The sequence below is a fragment of the Phascolarctos cinereus genome, unplaced genomic scaffold (genome assembly GCF_003287225.1).
Source record: "Phascolarctos cinereus isolate Bilbo 61053 unplaced genomic scaffold, phaCin_HiC Scaffold_7;HRSCAF=346, whole genome shotgun sequence".
NCBI classification, from domain to species: Eukaryota; Metazoa; Chordata; class Mammalia; order Diprotodontia; family Phascolarctidae; genus Phascolarctos; species Phascolarctos cinereus.
This window is the reverse complement of record NW_027556180.1, coordinates 187,904,485-187,924,649: the sequence shown is the minus strand read 5'-3', so window position 1 is coordinate 187,924,649 and position 20,165 is coordinate 187,904,485. Positions and strand designations below refer to the sequence as shown.

The following is a 20,165-nucleotide window of genomic DNA, read 5'->3' as shown; positions in this document are numbered from 1 at the left end:
TGCTGATGATCCCCTTTGCTATTCCCCTATCTCATGGGGTCTCATAGCTCTCTTTTTTGCTACAATGACTCAACACTCTCCTTTCAATTTCATGACATTCAGAATTACTACCATCCTTGTCACGTGCTCTCCTTCTGGACTATCAGTCATCTTGGAACCTGACTAATTCTTTCTCTCTACCCTTTCCACTACTATCATCCTTGAAAAATTTCAGTATCCTCTATGATGGACTTTTCAGTAGCTTAAATTATGTTTCTTTAAACTTTAATGTGCCTTGGTGGTCACACTGTAGACTTCATCATTCTTCAAAATAGCTTCACTTTTAGAGCCAAGATGGTGTGGTAAGAAGTAAGTCACTCTTACCTTCCCTTACAAACCTCTGAAAGCCCAGAAAATATTGCACCAGGGAAAGGCCTGGAACAGCTGAACCAGAAGAAAGATGGAGTACAGCAGTCCAGTAGCCCAGGTAGCTTGAGGGAAACCAGGAGCATACCAGGAGATCCTGAAACCCAGGTGGTGGAGCAGGCAGACACCAACACCTGGACCACTGAGTGCCTCAGTGAGGGCAGGGGACCCAGTGGAAACCACCTTGGAAAACCACCACTTGCCTTGGTATTCTACAGCAACTGGCTCTCCCAGTGTCTCAGTAGAACTAAGGGAAGCAGCGCTCCAAGGGGCCCCAGGGGAATAAACATCCTGCAACATTCACCTGAAAGGAGCTGAAGAAAGCAAAAGGAAGGAAAGGCCTGGGTGAGCAAGAAATCTCTAGGAGCTACACTACCCAGTCTTACCTCTAGAGTTCCAGTGTTGCTGATTCCAGCCCAATACCAGGTAAGCTGCCAGAATCCTACAGCCTCCAGCTGCTAGCATTGGCGGCCCCAGTACACAAAGCCAGTGACCAGGCAGGCCCTAGGTTCCTAACACAAGAAGCTTGGGGCAGTGCCCTCTGCTACCCAACAGGAGAGTGCAGTCTCTTTAAATTAAGGCCAAGAAATAAGCAAACAACATGGGCAAAAAGAAGCGTACGATAGATTTCTATTATGGGAAGAGTGAAGATCAAGGCAGAAATTCTGAAGAGGACAGCATTGTCAACAAACCCACATCTGGAACCTCAAAAGGGAATATGAACTGGTCTGAAGCCCAAAAGAGCCTTCTTAGAAGAGCTCAAGAAGGATTTTAAAAGTCAAATGAGACAGGTTGAAGAGTCCCTAAAAAATACAATTGGCCAACTGGAAAAAAAGTACTCTAAAGAAAACAAATCCCTAAATAATACAATTGGCCAACTGGAAAAAAAGAGTACATTGAAGAAAACAAATCCCTCATGATAGAAAATGCCTTCCACATCCAAAGAAAGAACTATGGAGTTTGAATGCAGATCAAAGCATACTATTTGCTATTTTTTTTTCTTTTGTTATCTTTTGTTTCTCTTTCTGGTAGTTCCTCCCATTGGTTCTAATTCTTCCTTATAACAGCACTAATGTGAAAGTATGTTTAATAGGAATGTATATGTGTAGGCTATATCAGATTGCGAGCTATCTTGGGGAGGGAGGTGGGGAGGGAGGGGGAGAAAAATTTAAAACTCAGAAGCTTATGGAAGTGATTGTTGATAAATCAAAATAAATTAACTAAAATATAAAAAACGCTTCACTTTTGGAATCATAAGATTATCTATCTTTCTGTCTGTGTGTCTGTCTATATATCTGTCCACAGATATAGATAGACAGATAAGTAGATAGATGTATAGACAGAGGAATATATATATGTGTGTGTATATATATACATATATATTTATATATGTGAATACACACACACACACACACACACACACACACACACACATATATATATATATATATATAAAATTTGAAGGGACTTTGCAAGTAATTTAGTCAAATTATTTAATTTTATGAATGTTGATTCCAAAACACAGAGGTTAAGTGACTTACCCAAGGTTATATAATTAATTATTTCATGGCAAAGCTTGATTTCAAACTTTGGTTGTCTCAAAATCTAGCACTTTTCACTATACCACACTTTTCTCTTCAACTCTGAAATCCCTCCTTTGTCCAATATCCCTTGTCCTTTTCCATTTCCCATTCCATCATTCCTCCAAAGCCCTTTTTCTCCCATAACAATGAACTTTAATTTTTTTTTCTATTCTCAAGTTTATAAATGCTGGTCTAGTCTCTTTTCCTTCCTACCTGAGTTTGACTTCATGGTTAGACACTTTAATCATGCACTCTCCTCTGCTGAACCTTTTGCTGATAACTTATAAAATGATAATCCTCATCTCTGAGTAACTCCTTCCACCTGTCTCCTAAGAATGATTGTGGAATAAATTAAGAAATTATGCTAATTGGATAATTTATAAATTTGTGCCATCTAATTTCATTGATCCAACATGACTGTATTATAATCCCTTTACTGCTTTATGATCTCATTAATGTGGAGGTACTCTTCAGTAATAGAGATAGCATGGGTTAGAATATGTTCCTGTTGGGTGACTCTTATCCATGTCTTCCTATAAGTTTATCACTGGGGATCTACCCAACATTCTATGCTCCTTCCTTCAGTGAGGATATGAATGTAATATGCTTAAGAGTTTCCAGAGAGCTAAGTCAAAATGCAAAGAATGTACTGATCACATCCTAAAGGAAATTCCAAACTGAAAAGTCCCAGGAATGTTACAACCCAAATCCAAAGCTTCCAAGTAAGACAAAATATGACAATCAACCACAAATAAAGAAAGAATCCATTTACCAAGGAATCATAGTCACGATTAGACAAGACTCCAAAAGACAAAAATACATTTTTAAAATCAGGAGTAATTTAATCTAAAAGATAAAGTACAATCCTATAAAGGGCAGGTAGGAAGGGAGTAGTAAACTTTTATTAGAATATAATATTTTCAAGTATTACTGATGAAGAGCCTGGAGGTGAGTAAAAATTTTGAAATGCAAACATTAAGGCTCAAGAGAAACCTATAAAAGTAAAAACATTTGAGCAATTAAAGAGGGCTAAATGATTATTATAAGCCTCCACTGTAACATAGAAGAAACAGCTTGTACTTCAAAAACCTAATATCTTCAAGGGTCACAGAGGAACTTAAATAAGACAGTGATTGGTATTGAAAGTGGTTTTGGTCTGTTTTATTGGTTTAAGATAAGTATTAAGATGAAGATAAAGGATATACTAGGGAATAAGTGAGGGGAAAGGATGGGGAAATATTATTTCACATAAATGAGATTGGTAGGAAGAATAACATATAATCATGTAAGAAATGGTGAGGGGAGGGGAAATTTCATGGTTCCATGCAATGTATGTTTAAATTTTATGTAGTTTTTTATAAATTTAAGAAATAAAATGCAGATTTCCGTAACATAGTAGAATAGAAATTGTACCTTCTTAAAGTAGAAACTTTTGCATTTGTGAGGTTCCCTATTTAATCAAATTAATTTTTATGAGTGTGAGTAGAATGCATTTTTATTTTAAAATATACATTATTAAAACATGCATCGATAATTCATTCAGAGTGCTTAATATAAGGCTCTTCACATTGCTAAATGGAAAGGATTAAAAGCTGCTTTTTTTAATACCATGACTGTTTTGACTTGCCAAATTTTTCACTCTCTTTTTCCATGATTAAGATTAGCTGTTAATATATATGGATTGAGCACATACCCTTGATGTAGCATAGAATAGAATTTATAAAAATAAATTACATATTTGAAGGAAAAGATGTTGTGACATATGTATGCCTAGCAATTAAAATTATAGAGAGATTACATTGGGGGGTAAATAACATGACCAGATGGATTTATAAGTGAATTCTATCAAACATTCGAAGAACAATTAACTCCAATTTTACATAAATTGCTTATAAAAATAGAGGATAGCATCCTACCAAACTCCTGTGAAACAAAGTACTAATCTTTAATATTAGGGAGACATAAATCTTAGAAAGAAAAGTATAGACTCAACAGAGTGCAGTGGAGTACAATAGAGTACAATGTACATATTTACAGAAGTATAGGAGAGTGGAAGACTCTTGTTCTTAGGGTAACTTACAACTTTGGACTAGATATAGGCTTCAAAATTATTGGTCCATTCATGAAATCTGAATCAAACAAAGCTGTTTCTCTATCTATCCTTTTTTTTTTCATTTAATGAGTGGTTTATTTGTATTCTTACCCCCACATATATAACTCTACATATAAAAATACTTGTTATTCAACATTAACCCATGCTGTTATCTTATAATTTTAATTTTAGCATTAATTTTAAAGCATTTGAGTTATAAATTATCTCTTTCCCTCTCACTGCTACCTTGTCCATTGAAAAGGCAAGCAATATCATATTGATTATACATATGAAATAATGAAAAAGCATATTTCCATATTAGCCATGTTGCAAAAATAATAGAAAAGAAAAAAACATAAAGTGAAAAAAGAAAGCATGTTTTAATCTTCACTCAGACTTCATCAGTTCTCTTTCTGGAGGTGGATACCCTTTTTTAGCATGACTATTTCAAAATTGTTTTGGATTGTTGTGCTGATCAGTGTAACTAAGTCTTCCACAGTTAATTATCATTACAATATTGTTATTACTCTGCACAATGTTCTCCTGGCTCTGCTCACTTCAGTTTGCATCAATTCATACATGTCTTCCCATGCTTTTCTGAAACCATCTCCCTCATTATTTCTTGTAACACAGTAGTATTCTATCATAACCATATACCACAACCTATTCAGTCATTCACCAACTGATGGGCATCACTTAAATTTCCAGTTCTTTACCTTCACAAAAAGATTTACTATAAATATTTTTATAAATGTCCTTTTCCCTTCTCATTGATCTCTTTGAAACACAGACCTAGTAATTGTATTGCTGGGTCAAAGGGTATGCTCAGCTTTATAGCTCACTGGGTATAGTTCCAAATTATTTTCCAAAATGGTTGGGCCACAACTCCACCAAGAGTGTATTCGTATACATATTTTTCCCCCCACATTCTCACTAGCCTTTCTTATTTTCCTTTTCTATAATGTTAGCCAACCTGATAGGGGTGAGATGGTACCAGAGATGTTTTAATTGGCATTTATTTAATCAATGGTGATTTAGAAATTTTTTTTTTCATGGGACTATTGATAGCATTGATTTCTTCTGAAAACTGCATATTCATATCCTTTGACCATTTACAATTGGAAAATAACTTTTATTTTTAAAAATTTTACTCAATTCCCTATGTGTTTTAAAAATGAGGCATTTTAAAAGAGATACTGTGTATTGTGTACCTAATCCATTCCACTTATCCATCACTCTATTTCTTTGCCAAACTTTTCATAATTATTTGCAATATAATTTGAAATCTGGTGTTAGGCAACCTTTCTTCAAATTCAAAAAAATATTCCTTTGATATTCTTGACCTTTTTCTTTCATCCAGAAGAATATTGTCATTATTTTTTTTTCTAGCTCCTTGAAATAATTATTTGGAGATTGATTGGTGTGGCACTGAATAACTAAATTAAATTAGATAGAATTGTCATATTAAAAATATTGGCTCGACTTACTCATGAGCAATTAATATTTCTCCAGTTGCTTAGATCTCTGTTTGTATAGAGTGTTTTGTAATTGTGTTCATACAGTACTTAAGTTTACCTTGGAAGTTAGATACTCAAGTATTTTGTATTGCTTGCAATTATTTTAAGTGGATTTTTTCTTTCTGTCTCTTACTGCTGGATTTAATTGGTAGTACTCACATATGCTGGTGATTTATGTGGGTTAATTTTATGTTCTTCTATTTTGCTAAAGTTGTTAATTGTTAGAGGGGCAGAGCCAAGATGGCAGATAGAGGCAAGGACTTGCCTGAGCTTTCCTCCAAACTCCTCCAAATATCTTCAAAAAATGACTCTAAACAAATTCTAGAGCATGAGAACCCACAAAAAGACAGAGTGAAACAAATTTCCAGCCCAAGACAACCAGGAAAGTCGACAGGAAAGGTCTATTGCACGAGGGTGAAAGAGGAGTACAATCTAGTGCAGGTCACGCCAGTGCAGACTTGGCCCCAGCAAACCTAGAGCAGGCCTCAGGGGATGAATCAGGGGCAGTAGTACTGGTTTCCAGACTTCTCATCCCACAGAAGGCAAAGACAACTTAGAAGGTGAGTAGGAAAGGTCTGTTGGACCTGGGTGAGAGAGGAGTGCAATACAGCACAAGGCTGCCCCAGAACAGCCCCAGCTCCAGCATAGTCCTAGCCCTGGGAAACCAGAAGCAGATCTTGGGATTGACTGAATCGACAGCAGCAGTGGCAGTGGCTGCTTCTGGAACTCTCAACCCATGTATAGTAAGGGGATAGAACAACAGGTCAGAAGGAGATTACAGGGGTCTCTTTGCTAGCACTGAGGTAGGACTCTTTTGCCTTGCCTATACTTGGATCTGGGTCACAGTCCTGGATGGCAGTCTTGGGGTAAGGAGGAGCACTAGCATAGCAGAGCTTGTAGCAGCAGTGGAGGGGGACCCTCTTTACAATACCAGGGCAGAAAAGAGGTCTTGTGGTCACTCACAGACTAGAGCACAGACCAGGAGAGGAGTAAGCACCTCTTCTTAGATCGTGCCACCTTGGAAGAACTGAAAACTTACAGGTTCCTAGAGGTAACTCTGAAAACAGCTGCACAAAACCCCTGAAGCTTGGGACAGTTTGCCCTCCACACTGGAAGCAGAGCTTTACCTTAACAAAGAGTTAAAAAGTCAAGTAACTGGCTAGGGAAATGAGCAAACAATGGAAAAAAAACCTCTTGACTATAAAAACTCGCTTTGGTGACAAGGAAGATCAAAATATACACTCAGAAAAAGATAACAGAGTCAAAGCTCCTGCATCAAAAGCATTCAAGAAAAATATGGATTAGTCTTAGGCCATGTAAGAGTTCAAAAATGATTTTGAAAACTAAATAAGAGAAGTAGAGGAAAAATTGGGAAGATAAATGAGTTATGCAAGAAAATCCTGAAAAATGAGTTAGTAACTCAGTAAATGAGACCCCAAAAATAATGAAGAAATAACGCCTTTAAAAATAGACTTAGACCAAATGGCAAAAGAGGTCCAAAAAGTCAATGAGAAGAATGCCTTAAAAAGCAGAATTGGCCAAATGGAAAAGGAGGTCCAAGACCATACTCAATAAAATAATTCCTTAATCATTAGAAAGGAGCAAAGGGAAGCTAAGAACTCTATGAGAAATAAAAATATATATATATATATATATATAAAACAAAACCAAAAATGAAAAAATAGAAGAAAATATGAAATATCTTATTGGAAAAACAATTGACATGGAAAATAGATCCAGAAGAGATAATTGAAAAATCATTAGACTACCTGAAAGCCATGATTTAAAAAAAAAGAGCTTAGATGTCATCTTTCAAGAAATTATAAAGGAAAACTGCCCTAAGATTCTAGAACCAGAGGATAAAATAAATATTGAAAGAATCTACTGATCCCCTCCTGAAAAAAATCTCAAAATGAAAATTCCCAGGAATATTATCGGCAAATTCCAGTGCTCCTAGGTTAAGGAAAAAATATTGAAACAGAAAGAGGAAACAGTTCAAGTGGTTTCAGAAAGAAAGACAGAAAGAAAGCAGACAGCAGCAATTCAAGTACTGTGAAACCACAATCAGGATAGCACAAGATTCAACAGCTACTGCAGTAAAAAACTAGAGGGCTTGGAATATGATGTTCTGGAGGTCAAAGGAGCTAGGATTACAACCAAGAATCACTAACCCAGCAAAACTGAGTTTAATCCAGGGTGGGAGGGAGAGGGTAGAACATTCAGTGAGACATGCATTCTTGAATAAAGACCAGAACTAAATAGAAAATTTGACTTTCAAATACAAGACTCAAGAGAAACATGAAAAGGTAAAAAGGAAAGAGAAATCGTAATGGACTTATTAAAGTTAAGCTGTTCACATTCCTACATGGAAAGATGATATTCGTAACTAATAAGACCTTTCTCATTATTAGAGTAGCTAGAAGGAGCATATATATATATATATATATATATATATATATATATATACACACACACACACACACACACACACCACACACACACACATATATATTGTCTAAAAAATAAAATTCAGGGGTGACAGGAATGTACTCGGAGAAAGAGAAAGGGAGAGGTAGAATGGGGGTAAATTATCTCATGTAAAAGAGGCAAGGAAAAGCTTTTACAGTGGAGGGAAAGGGGGGAAGGTGAGAGGGAATGAGTGAATCTTATTCTCATCAGAATTGGTTTAAAGAGGAAATAATATACACAATCAATTGGGTATAGAAATCTATCTTACCCTACAGAAAAGTTGGGGGAAAAGGGATAAGAGAAGGGGGATGATAGAAGGGAGGGTAAATTGGGGAGGGGGTAATCACAAGCAAACACTTTTGAGGAGGGATAGGGTGAAAGGAGAGAACAAAATGACAGGGTATGGGATAGGATGAAGGGAAATATAGTTAGTCTTTTACAACATGACTATTTTGGAAGTATTTTGCGTGACCACACACATATAATCTATTTTGAATTGCTTGCTTTCTCCATTTGGGGGATGGGAAGAGAGGAATGGAGATGATTTGGAATTCAAAATTTTAAAAGTGAATGTTAAAAATTGTTTTTTAGGGGCAGCTAGGTGGCGCAGTGGATAGAGCACTGGCGCTGAAGTCAGGAGTACCTGAGTTCAAATCTGGCCTCAGACACATAATACTCACTAGCTGTGTGACTCTGGGCAAGTCACTTAACCCCAATTGCCTCACTAAAAATAAATAAATAAATAATTTGTTTTTTACCTATACTTGGATAAAAATAAAAAAAAATAAAAAGTTAATTGTTTCAATTAGTTTTTTAGTTGATTTTCACAATTTCTCTAAGTATGCTTTCGTATCATCTACAAAGAATGATGTCTGTGATCTCTGTAGATTTCTTCTAACTAATAATGATAAAGTTATTAGAAGTTACATTGTCTTTTTCCCATATAGGAATGTAAACAGTTTAACCTTACTGAATGCCTCATGATTTCTCTTTCATTTTTACATTTTTATGCTCCTTGAGCCTTATATTTGAAAGACGACTTTTCTATTCATCTCTGGTATTTTCATCTGGAATACTTGGAAGTCCTCTATTTTGGAGCAGCGTGGTGGCACAGTGGATAGAACTCTGGCCTTAAAATCAGTAGGACCTAAGTTCAAATCCAGTCTCAGACCAGACACTGGACACACATCTAGTATGACCCTGGGCAAGTCACTGAACCCCAATTGCCTCATCAAAAAGCAAAAAAAAAAAGTCCTCTATTTCATTAAATATCTATTTTTCCTCTTAAGGATTATACTCGGTTTTTCTAGTTTGGTTATTCTTCTTTGTAATCATAGCTCCTTTGCCTTCCAGAATATTATATAGCTGCTAAATCTTGTGTGATCCTAACTGTGACTAAACAATATTCTAATTGTTGTTGTCTATATGAAATACTTTCTCATTGTCATGGGAAAACTGGAATTTGGATATGATATTCCTGGGAGTTTTCATTTTGGATTCTCTTTTAGATGATCAGTGGATTCTAAAACATTGGGACCATTTTTCTTTATAATTTCTTGAAATATGATGTCTGGACTTTTTTTTTATCATGGCTTACATGCAGTTCAACAATACTTAATTTGTCTCTTTTCTATATATTTTCTAGGTTAGTTGTTTTTCTTTCTTTCTGATGACATATTTCACATTTTCTTCTATTTTTTACATTTTCAACTTTTTAAAAATTGTTTTTTGTTGTACCATGGAGTCATTAGCTTGTACTTGTCCAATTCACATTTTTGAGAAATTATTTTCTTCCTTGAGTTTTTGTACTTCCCATTCTGCTTTTTAAGTTATTTTCTTCAGTATTGCTGTGCTTCTTTTGCTAAGCTATTAATTGTCTATGTATAATTTTGTTATATCATTCTCATTTCTTTTCCCAATTTTTCCTTCACTGTTCTTATTTGATTTTTAAAATATTTTTAAAAACTCTTTTAGGAATTCTTGTTGGGTTTATTTCCAATTCAGCTTTTCCTTTTAGGCTTTGCTTGTAGCTGTTTTTTGACATTGTTGTGTTCCTATTTTCTCTGTTACCATAGCTATTTAATGTTGGGTTATTTTTGTTTGTTTGCTTATTTTTACAGCCTATTTCTTGACTTTGAACTTTATGTTAAAATTGGTGTCTCTTCCTGGAGTCGGGGTAGAGTGGAATTGTTCAAAGTTTTAAGCTTTTTTATGCTGCTGTTTTCAAAGCCATTTCTGAAGGTTTTTAGGTGTTTAGTGCTTCCAATATGATGTGATGCAGGGAAAGATGTGGTTACTGCTCTGTTGGTCTGCTCTCTGATTTTTACCCAGGAAATTTCCCTAATCTTTTGTATCAGCTAGCAATAATGTTCTTAAGGACCCTTGCTTCTTTGTAACTATAAGTGATCCTCTTTGCCCTGTAAGTATAACACAGAAGTTGGAGCCAAACAGTTCCCTGTCCTGAATCTGTGCTAATGCAAGGAGTTCCATTTTAATGTCTCTGCCTGCTTGCCAGATCCGTTACTATTTCTGTCTTGAGAGCTCTGAAAGCTGTTATTGCTGCCTCCAAGGCACATAGCTGGTGTTGTGCCGTGTTTGCTCTAGGTCAGCCCTCACTCCAGCATCTCAGATCTCTTCTTGTGACCTCTTGAGTTTTCTAAGATTGGACTTTTTGTTGTTTTTATTGCTTCAGAATTTGATCTTCTGAGGCATTATTTTAAAATTATTTGGAGGAGAATATTGGGAGAGCTCAGCTATTTCCTCTACTCTGCCATCTTTATTCCATCCTCAGAAGTCTTTCTATTTATCCTGGACTAGTTATCCTCACTTCAGCTAAGGAAACCTGTTTTCTACTTGAATCTAGCATTTTCAAGCTCTTTCAGTAATCATCCTACTTAAAGGTGTTAACTTTTTTTTTAAAATAGTTCAGAGATTTTATTCTAATAGCTTTAATTACAGTTCTTGTTTGTCGAAATGAAAAGTGAACACAAGTATACAAAACAATCGATTACTGATTGCGTATTGAAAGCAGTTAAGAGTTTCCACAACATCAAACAAACCAGTTCTGAGTTTTTCCCGAGATAAAGTTTAACAGCTCCAGCTTCTTCAGTGTTTATCAAAATACAAAAGAAAAAAGAAAGTAAAGATCTTTTTTTTTCAGATGGCAAATCTGACCCTTGTAGTAATGAGGTATAGTAAAGGACATTTCACACATATACAGATAGGGGAATTGTTCCAAAACGGGACTGAATATTTCTAGAATGGAATGACTCCCCAAGCTCTCATGCTCAGTTTATTTTCTTTTAAAACCTAGACACCATAGAGAAGTGCCAGGTGGTCTTGACTGTTTTCGAAATACCTCCAGCCTTTGGGGCTAAGGTAGGCTGTACTTACTGTGGAGAGTTTTCAACAAGAAGCACTACACACTTGACCAAAATTAAAAGGCTGGTTTTTTGTTGTCCAAATACGTCAGAAAGCTCTTCTCAATGTTTATAACCAGCCATAATTGTGTCCTTCCTAAGAGTTATTCAAGTGCGATGGAGAACTAATCACAGCCTGACCTGAACTGCAAGGGGGAAAAAGTCTAGTTATAAATGGTTTATGATTGAAGATCTAATGCCGTCAGTGTGCAGCCTGCTCTGAACCACAACCTCAAAGCTTTTTTCCCTAATAAATATCCATGTGAGCACAAATACAAGCACGAACTCTATGAAATACATAGGATCCAAAGACATAGCATTACATGATCTCTATTTTAACCATGCAAAACTGAGCACTTGTTTGATTTTTATCATCATTTCTCAAGTTTCAAAAGAGAAACTGCAGGCAATTACAGTGGTCTGGTATTCAAGGTGTTACTGCAAAACCTACACTAGGCATATTTCTCTGTTCTGTATGTTCAAGTGTTTTACTTGTCTTTTATTTTTTTACTATTAAAAAAAAATACACTGAGTTCAGGTTAAAAACCAGCCACCAAAATGGATCTCAACACAGATCTCATAAGCCAGTAGGAGTAGCATTCAGCTCTACTGCTGCACGTTAGCCCCCAGCAACCCAAGTTTCAAAGTGCTTAAAATCCCTTCCCAGTACTAAATGGTGAGTTGATTTTTTTACAATAAAAAAAGCTGAATAATATTGCATAGGAGTGACAGAGACTGCCCCATTGGAAACAAAAACTATTAACATTAAATAAGAAACCTGTTTTCAGGCCTGTATTTGCCACATTTACAGCATGGCGCAATGCATACTGTGACAAGTGGTAGGAAAAAACAGCTTCCAGCACTCAATACCACAAAGTAGCACAGTTTGCCATGTGAGAGTAAAGTGAAGGGAGAATAGGAAGAAATAAGGAGAGAAGGAAAGAGGGAAAATGAACTTTTTTTAAATAATTTTTAAATTTTTTTTTCCATATGCTTTTGAGTTGAAAAATTTTTCTCCCTTTTCCTCCCCCCCCCAAGATGGAGCACAATCTGATAAGGACTTTACATTTACATACCCACTACACATATTTTCACATTAGTGAAGTTGTAAGTAAAAATTAAAACCAATAGGAGGAACCATCAGAAAGATGAAACAAAACTCAACAGAAGGTAAAAATAAGTGATAGTGATTCGACTTCCATAGTTCTTTCTTTGGATGTGGACAGCATTTTCCATCGCAAGGCCTCTGGAGATGTTTTAATCCTTGTAGTGCTGAGAAGGGTTCAGTTTATCGATATTAGTCATCGCACAATGTGGCTGTTATTGTGTACAAAGTTCTCTTGGTTCTGCTCACTTCACTCAGCATCAGACCATACAAATCTTTCCAGGTTTCTCTGAAGTCAGCCTGCTCATCATTTCTTACAGCACAATAGTATTCCATTACATTTATATACCACAACTTGCTCAGCCATTCCCCAATTGATGGGCATCCTCTCCATTTCCAATTCTTTGCCACCACAAAAAGAGCTGCTATGAATATTGTTGCACATGTGGGTCCTTTTCCCATTTGTTTGATTTCTTTGGGATATAGCCATAGAAGTGCTATTGCTGGATCAAAGGATATGCACATTTTTGTAGCCCTTTGGGCATAGTTCCAAATTGTTCTCCAAAATGGTTGGATCATTTCACAACTCCACCAACAATGTATTAGCATTCCAATTTTCCCACATCCTCTCCAACATTTATCATTTTCCTGTTTTGTCACGTTGGCCAATCTGATAGGTGTGATGTGGTACCTCAAAGTTGTTTTGATTTGCATTTCTCTAATCAATAACGATTTAGAGCATTTTTTCATATGACTATAGATGGCTTTAATTCCTTCATCTGAGAACTGTCTGTTCATATCCTTTGACCATTTATCAATTGGGAAATAGCTTGTGCTCTTATAAATTTGTCTTAATTCTCTATATATTTTAGAAATGAGGCCTTTATCAGAAAGACTGGTTGTAAAAATTCTTTCCCAATTTTCTGCCTTCCTTCTAATCTAATTGCATTGGATTTTCAATTTAATGTAATCAAAATTATCCATTTTGCTTTTCATAATGTTCTCTATCTCCTGTTTGGTCATGAATTCTTCTGTTCTCCATAGATCTGATAGGTAAACTATTCCTTGTTCTCCCAGTTTACTTATCGTATCAGCCTTTATATCTAAGTCCTGAACCCATTTTGACTTTATTTTGGAATATGGTGTGAGATTTGGGTCTGTGCCTAGTTTCTGCCATACTCTGGAAAAGGAACTTTTGTTGAATCGTTTCTGGTTTTGGAGCTTTTTGGACAACCAGTCCAGTCCTTCATAGAGCCCATCCCCACTAGTGGCACAGTTTCTGGAATAGAATGCAGTCCAAGTTTATCTGTGATTTCAGCTGCATTCATGGCATGGGGAAGAGCCTGTTTGTTAGCAAACATCTCTAAGCTCATCCTCTGCCAACATTCTCATCAATTCTTCTCGGAACTCATTCTCTGTCATTATTGTCAACCACAAAAATCAGCCCTTGTGTGTTTTGGAAGTAATGGCGCCGCAGGGGTCAGGTCTTGTCCTGGCCCCCTACATCCCACACTGTGAAGCTAATGTTTTTGTATTCTACAGTTTCTTCGTTGAAACCTATAGTGGGAATAGTAGTAACTATTTCACCCAGCTTCAGTTTGTGCAAAATAGTTGTCTTTGCTGCAGCATCTAGACCAACCATTAGAATCCACATTGCTTTTTTTGCCAAAGAGCCTTTGAAGAGGTTAGCAAATATATTCCCCATGGTCCAAATGTGATGTGTTGAATGTTTGCAAAAGTAACCCGTGAGCAACTGCCACTCCTCTTCATTGGCTTCTCCAGGCATTGGTTTCGCTCCAGCAAGATGGTGGCTCCCCATGGCAGCCATGTCAGTCAGGTCAGTGCCCAAAAGTGTTAACTCTTAATATGGATGGATAGAGGTTAAGCCAGAGAACTACAAATCTCATCGAAATAGAGACTTCTGAGCTAAACATACAGACCAGCCAGATGTAAGCTAAATCATTAGGATAAGAAAGCAGCTGTAAAGCCCCTTTTGCTTTCCTTTTCAATTCATCATAGGTGGCAGCAGAGAGTAAAAATGTTTATTTAAAGCTTCACCTTTCTCTAACTCCAGGTGACAGTCAAGGGCAATAGTTGGTAAGAGAGCTTTTGGCCAAAGTAGCCAATTCTCTCTCTGACCTATCTGGAATAATTTAGCTAAAATAATCTCTCAACTGATTACTTGTAATTTCCATAGCCCTGATAAAGCATTTTTTTTCCCAGCTCCACCACTGAGTCTTTCCCTTTTTCTAGTCACTATGGCTTAAATAGGGCCTTTTAAGTTTTAGTGACTTACATTTTACTTAGAAAGTAACAACTCCTCAAATTTCTCGTATCTAAGCAAGTCATTTAAATATATATATATATATATATATATATATATATATATATGTGCATGTGTGTGTGTATCTAATGACTTTCCATATTTTATTTCTGTCATATAACATACTAATATGCATATACATATATACACACATATTGTGTTGTTGTTGTTTAGTTATTTAAGTCATTTCTGACTCTTTATGACCCTAGTTGAGGTTTCTTTGGCAAAGATAGTGGAGTGGTTTGCTTTTTCCTTCTCCTACTCATACAGATGAGGAAACTGAGGCAAACAAGACTATACCACCTTGTTGCCCATACATATATACATATGTGTGTATCCTAATGTTTAGGTGGTTTCTCATATTCTTAGTTTTACCTTCTTTAGTTATAAGAAAGTATATTTCAGATTAACTGTCATAATATGATTCTTTTACATAGTATTTCTCTTTGGTTGTCCTTGGAAAATATTTGCACTCACATTTCTCTGAATTCTTTTAGATAGTATTTCTCTTTGGTTGTCCTTGGAAAATATTTGCACTCACATTTCTCTGAATCTTAATAAATCAAATATTTTTATCTACCTTGTCATTATATTACACTGGTCCCACACAAGAAAGATGTAACTTCAAATTGTTGACAGAGATGTGAGCCATCACATCACCGTAGATAACTTTTTTTCTCTAAAATTTTCGAAATCTCAACTGAAAGCTTTTTCTTCATATGCATTTTCATAGCACATATTTAGAGTTCTCTTCTAATCATAATATTTATTAAAATGTTAACCTGTGAGAGTAGCAATATTTAAATTGTTCCCTTCATACGAAATCCCATTTTTATGTCTTTTTCACAACTGAATATATCTATCTTAATGAGATGGCAGCTAGATAGCTCAGTGAATAGAGTGCTGGGCCAAGAGTTAGGAAGACCTGAGTTCAAATCAGGCCTCAGACCCTCACTAACTATATGGCAAGTCACTTAGCCCCTGTTTGCCTTAATCCACTGGAGAAGGTAATGGCAAACCCTACACAGGGTCATGAAGAGCTGGACATGACTGAATGATTGAAATACACCTTACCAGTGGAGTGACCAACCATCACTCCAGAAACCTGTGTTGAATTTTGTTTCCTGTCATTTGGTAGAGAGATGATTTTTTAAATTAATTTATTTTGATTTATTTATAAAATATAAAATATGATGTAAATTTTCACATATGGCTTATGTGTCAATTTTTATGACTATAATTATTTGTTACTACAGTAAACTTTTTATGAGAGTAATAGTGTTGGTGAGGAGAGGAAGGTAATGATAGTGATTCTTTTTTAAAAAATAAAAAAATAGAAAAAGAGCAGATGAAGGTTGCATGGTGGTAAAAACAAGTAGAGCAATGTTGGAAATAACATGATCGATTTGAATTGTTAAGAAATAAGGGTATATATTGGATGACTTATGGTTTCTTATGTGATCATCTTTGTCTTTGTTTCTTAATTTAATGTTTGCCAAGTTGATGAACAGATAAACAAATAATGATAATAAACAAAGAAAGCAATAGATAAATAAATTGATAGATAAATGAATGAATGAATGAATGAATGAGTAAATTCCATGCCTGATTAGGGAAAATTGTAAAATAGAAAATGATGGGGAGAGAAAGAGAATGACATCAATTTTTTCAATCCTTAATTGGAATTGTCTGATTGAAATCCTTTCCCCTCTGCCTCTTTACCTAGCCAATACTGAGATCATGGGGTTTTGGCCTTTGTTTCTCACCTTTTAATTTTTGTGAGTAGTATTTGGTTTTTAAAGCTTGTTTTACTTATGTCCATTCTTTTCCCAACTCTACGCTCTCTTTTAAATACTCTTATTGTTTCTCCCAATTCCCTTTCAATTCCCTACTTACTTTGGTGAATTTCTGTTCTATGCATCTGCTTTTTCCCAGTTTCAGCGAAGTTAAAGAGAAGTTTTGCTCCTCCATTTCTATATAAGCTCCTAACTGCTCTTTCTCATTTCTTCTCCAGTATTTTGCTTCCCTTTCCTTTCTTTAAAACAAACAAGACAAAATACTCACATAAACACAGTATTTAAGTTTGTCTGTCTTTGATCACTCCTTTATGCTGAAATGATATAAGCTTCTTAGGTAAGTCATTAGTATATAAGCAGTTGCCTAAAAATAGCCTTTAAAAGTTGCTCCAACATGCTTACCTGTTTAGGTTTCTCTAGTATCCTTGGGATAGATTGCTGTAATCTTTTTGGTAATATTTTATTTAATTTTTTGCATCTATATTCATTAGGGAATTTGGTCTGTAATTTTATTTTGGCTCTTCCTGGTTTAGGTATCAGCACCATAAAAAAAAATTGGTAGGGCTTCTTCTTCACCTGTTTTCCCAAAGACTTTATATAGTATTGGAATTAGTTGTTCTTTAAATGTTTGGTAGAATTCACTTGTAAAGCTATCTGGCCCTGGAGATTTTTCCTAGGGAGTTCATCAATGGCTTTCTCAATTTCTTTTTATGAGATTGGGTTATTTAAGTATTTTACTTCCTCTTCTGTTAATCTAGGCAATTTGTACTTTCGTAAATATGTATCCATTTCACTAAGATTGTAAAATTTATTGGCATACAGTTGGGCAAAATATTTCCTAATTATTGTTTTAATTTCCTCTTCCTTGGTGGTGCATTTACCCTTTTCATTCCTGATACTGGTAATTTGGTTTTCTTCCTTCTTTTTTTTAAATTAAATTAACCAAAGATTTATCTATTTTATTGTTTTTTTTTTCATAAAACCAGCTTTGAGTTTTATTTATTAGTTCAATAGTTTTCTTAATTTCAATTTTATTAATTTTTCCTTCATTGGTGGTGAATTTACCCTTTTTGTTTTAGATATGGGTAATTTGTTGTTGTTTTTTCTATATTTTAATCAAATTAACCAAAGGTTTATCTATTATACTGTTTTTTTTCATTTAACCAGCTCTTAGTTTTATTTATTAGTTCAATAGTTTTCTTCATTTTAATTTTATTAATCTCTCCTACATTAGAAGATCATCCCAGAATACCAAAGGCTCTAATTCTTCATATTCTTCCGTGGTGTGGTAACTTCTTGAGTATCTTGGAAAATTCTAAGCACCACATTTTAGGAAACACATTGATGGTCTGGGGTAGTACAGAATAGGATAAAGTACTGATCAGGGTAAAGAGGGACTTTGAGATTATGCTATGTGAAGATGGTTTGAATGGACTAATATTTAGTCTAAAGAAGAGAAATTTTAAGGGTTTTGTTATATGTGACTTCAAGGATTTGAAGTTCAATCATGTGGAACAAGCATTTGATTTGTATCATATGTATGCAAAGAGCAGAAGTAACCCTCTGTTAGGTAATTTCAGAGGGGGGAATTTAGACCTCATACAATGAAAATCTGATTAGTTATGCAAAGGTAGAATGCGTAGCCTCAAGAACTTATAGGTTCTTTCACACTAAAGGCCTACAAGCAAATGCATGATTAGTATGTTGTACAAGGAAGGGATGCATGTTCAGTTAGTGATTACACTATGTGCATATGATGAGATCCCTTCCACTTTGAGATTCAGCGAAGAAGAACAAGAAATACATATCTGGATGGCATTATGAAAATCTCACAAAATGAGCCATCAAGAAAAGCCTAGGCTGTGTTCTGGGCTTTGCTGCTAACTAGAAAGACAAATCACTTAGCTTCACTGACTCTCAGTTTTCTCAATTATAAATGCAAACAAAACAAAGCAGAATAAGAGGGTTAGTATAAATTACACAAGCCCCTTTTAGCACCATGCTTTTATAAACTTTAAAAACCTTTGTTAATTTAGACATGCTTTTCTCCTAGTTTATCTAAGCATGGGAGACATTATTATATAGTACTTCTTTATTCTTAGCACATCTATAAACAATTATCCTTGTAGCTGGAAGTCATTTGTGTTGTGATGGCAGAATCTAATTCGTATAAGTTTGAGGAAAAAGTAAGAACTCTGACATGGACTCCTAATCTGATTCTTTTTTCCTTATTAATTTTTCTAAGACATTATGAAAACTTGGTCCTAAGTGTCAGTAGGAAATAAATGAATCGTATGTGTTCATTTAATATCAGCTTGAAAATAAACCTTAAAGATTTCTCTCTGGAATTTTTGAATACTGTCTTTCAGTAAGTGAATAAAATTACCATATTCACAAGGTTTATTATTTGTAAAAGCTTCATTTAATTTATACACCTATGTATAATTTCTGAATTAATTATATGGAAAGTATTAAAATTTAAACTCATAACATTTTTGTATGTAAATTAAAATGTTGAGTCATTGTTTTGACCTCTCTTTTATCTATCCTATCTCATCATACAAAATGAAAAGTTCAGGTATTTTAAATACTTTTGATTTTATGTTGATGTGAACTGCAGTGCTCTTGGCTATTCTATTTTATTTCAACCATAGCTCATGTTGATCTTTTTTGGTGAGAATTCGTTTTCTAATTCTGTTCATGACTTGAATTAACAAGATTTATTCTTATTTTGTTTCCGTTATGACATTTATATCTGAACAGATAGTTATAGGAGTTGTGTCTCAGAGAAGTTTTAAAATATTCATCCTTTTGACACCATGCATTTTAGTAAAGTTACAGATTTTTCAGAATTCTATGGAAATGATCTGTATACTCAAGAACTAGAAGAAAAGCTAATTATGTTTTTAAACAACAAAACTAAGTGATGACCTATTAACCAAATACTATTAAAATTGAGCTTTGGAGCTAAATTTTACTTAAACTTAAGAAACTGAGAATGTCTAAAAATTGCTGATTCAGATTTGTTTAAGCAGATTCATTATGCAATAGCAAGCATTAATATAATGATTTAAAGTTGGCAAAGCACTTCACATAGATTATCTAATGGATTGTCACCAAAACTCTGTGAGGTAAGTGCTGTGTTACAGTAGGAAGACTGAGGATGACAGTGGTTAAATGATATCGTGATGAAAAAATTCCCAGAGATAGAGCTTCATGTAATAAAAGATGAATTTATTAAATAGGCTGGCCAATAAACTAATGGCCAGTGATTAGGTAATCAAAGATATCAAGGGAGACTCTGAAATACCTTAAATCAGGTATGTTCCTTCTGGTAGGCAACTCCCCTGACAACTGAAACTTGATCCTGACTGGTGAACATCTAATGAGGAGGTGGGCTAGAAAATCTTCAGGTCCTCCTTTTGAGAATGTGGCTTGATCATGAGACCCAGCACC

General features: G+C 35.0%; 1 long non-coding RNA gene and 1 pseudogene across 2 annotated transcripts in view; one reads left to right on the top strand and one right to left on the bottom strand.

Moving 5' to 3' along the window:
* LOC110201824 (uncharacterized) overlaps nucleotides 1-20,165 on the top strand; it is a 582,260-nt gene that overhangs the window by 159,839 nt on the left and 402,256 nt on the right. The window lies entirely within an intron of this gene.
* Nucleotides 14,067-14,295, bottom strand: LOC110201823 (ADP-ribosylation factor 1 pseudogene; annotated as a pseudogene).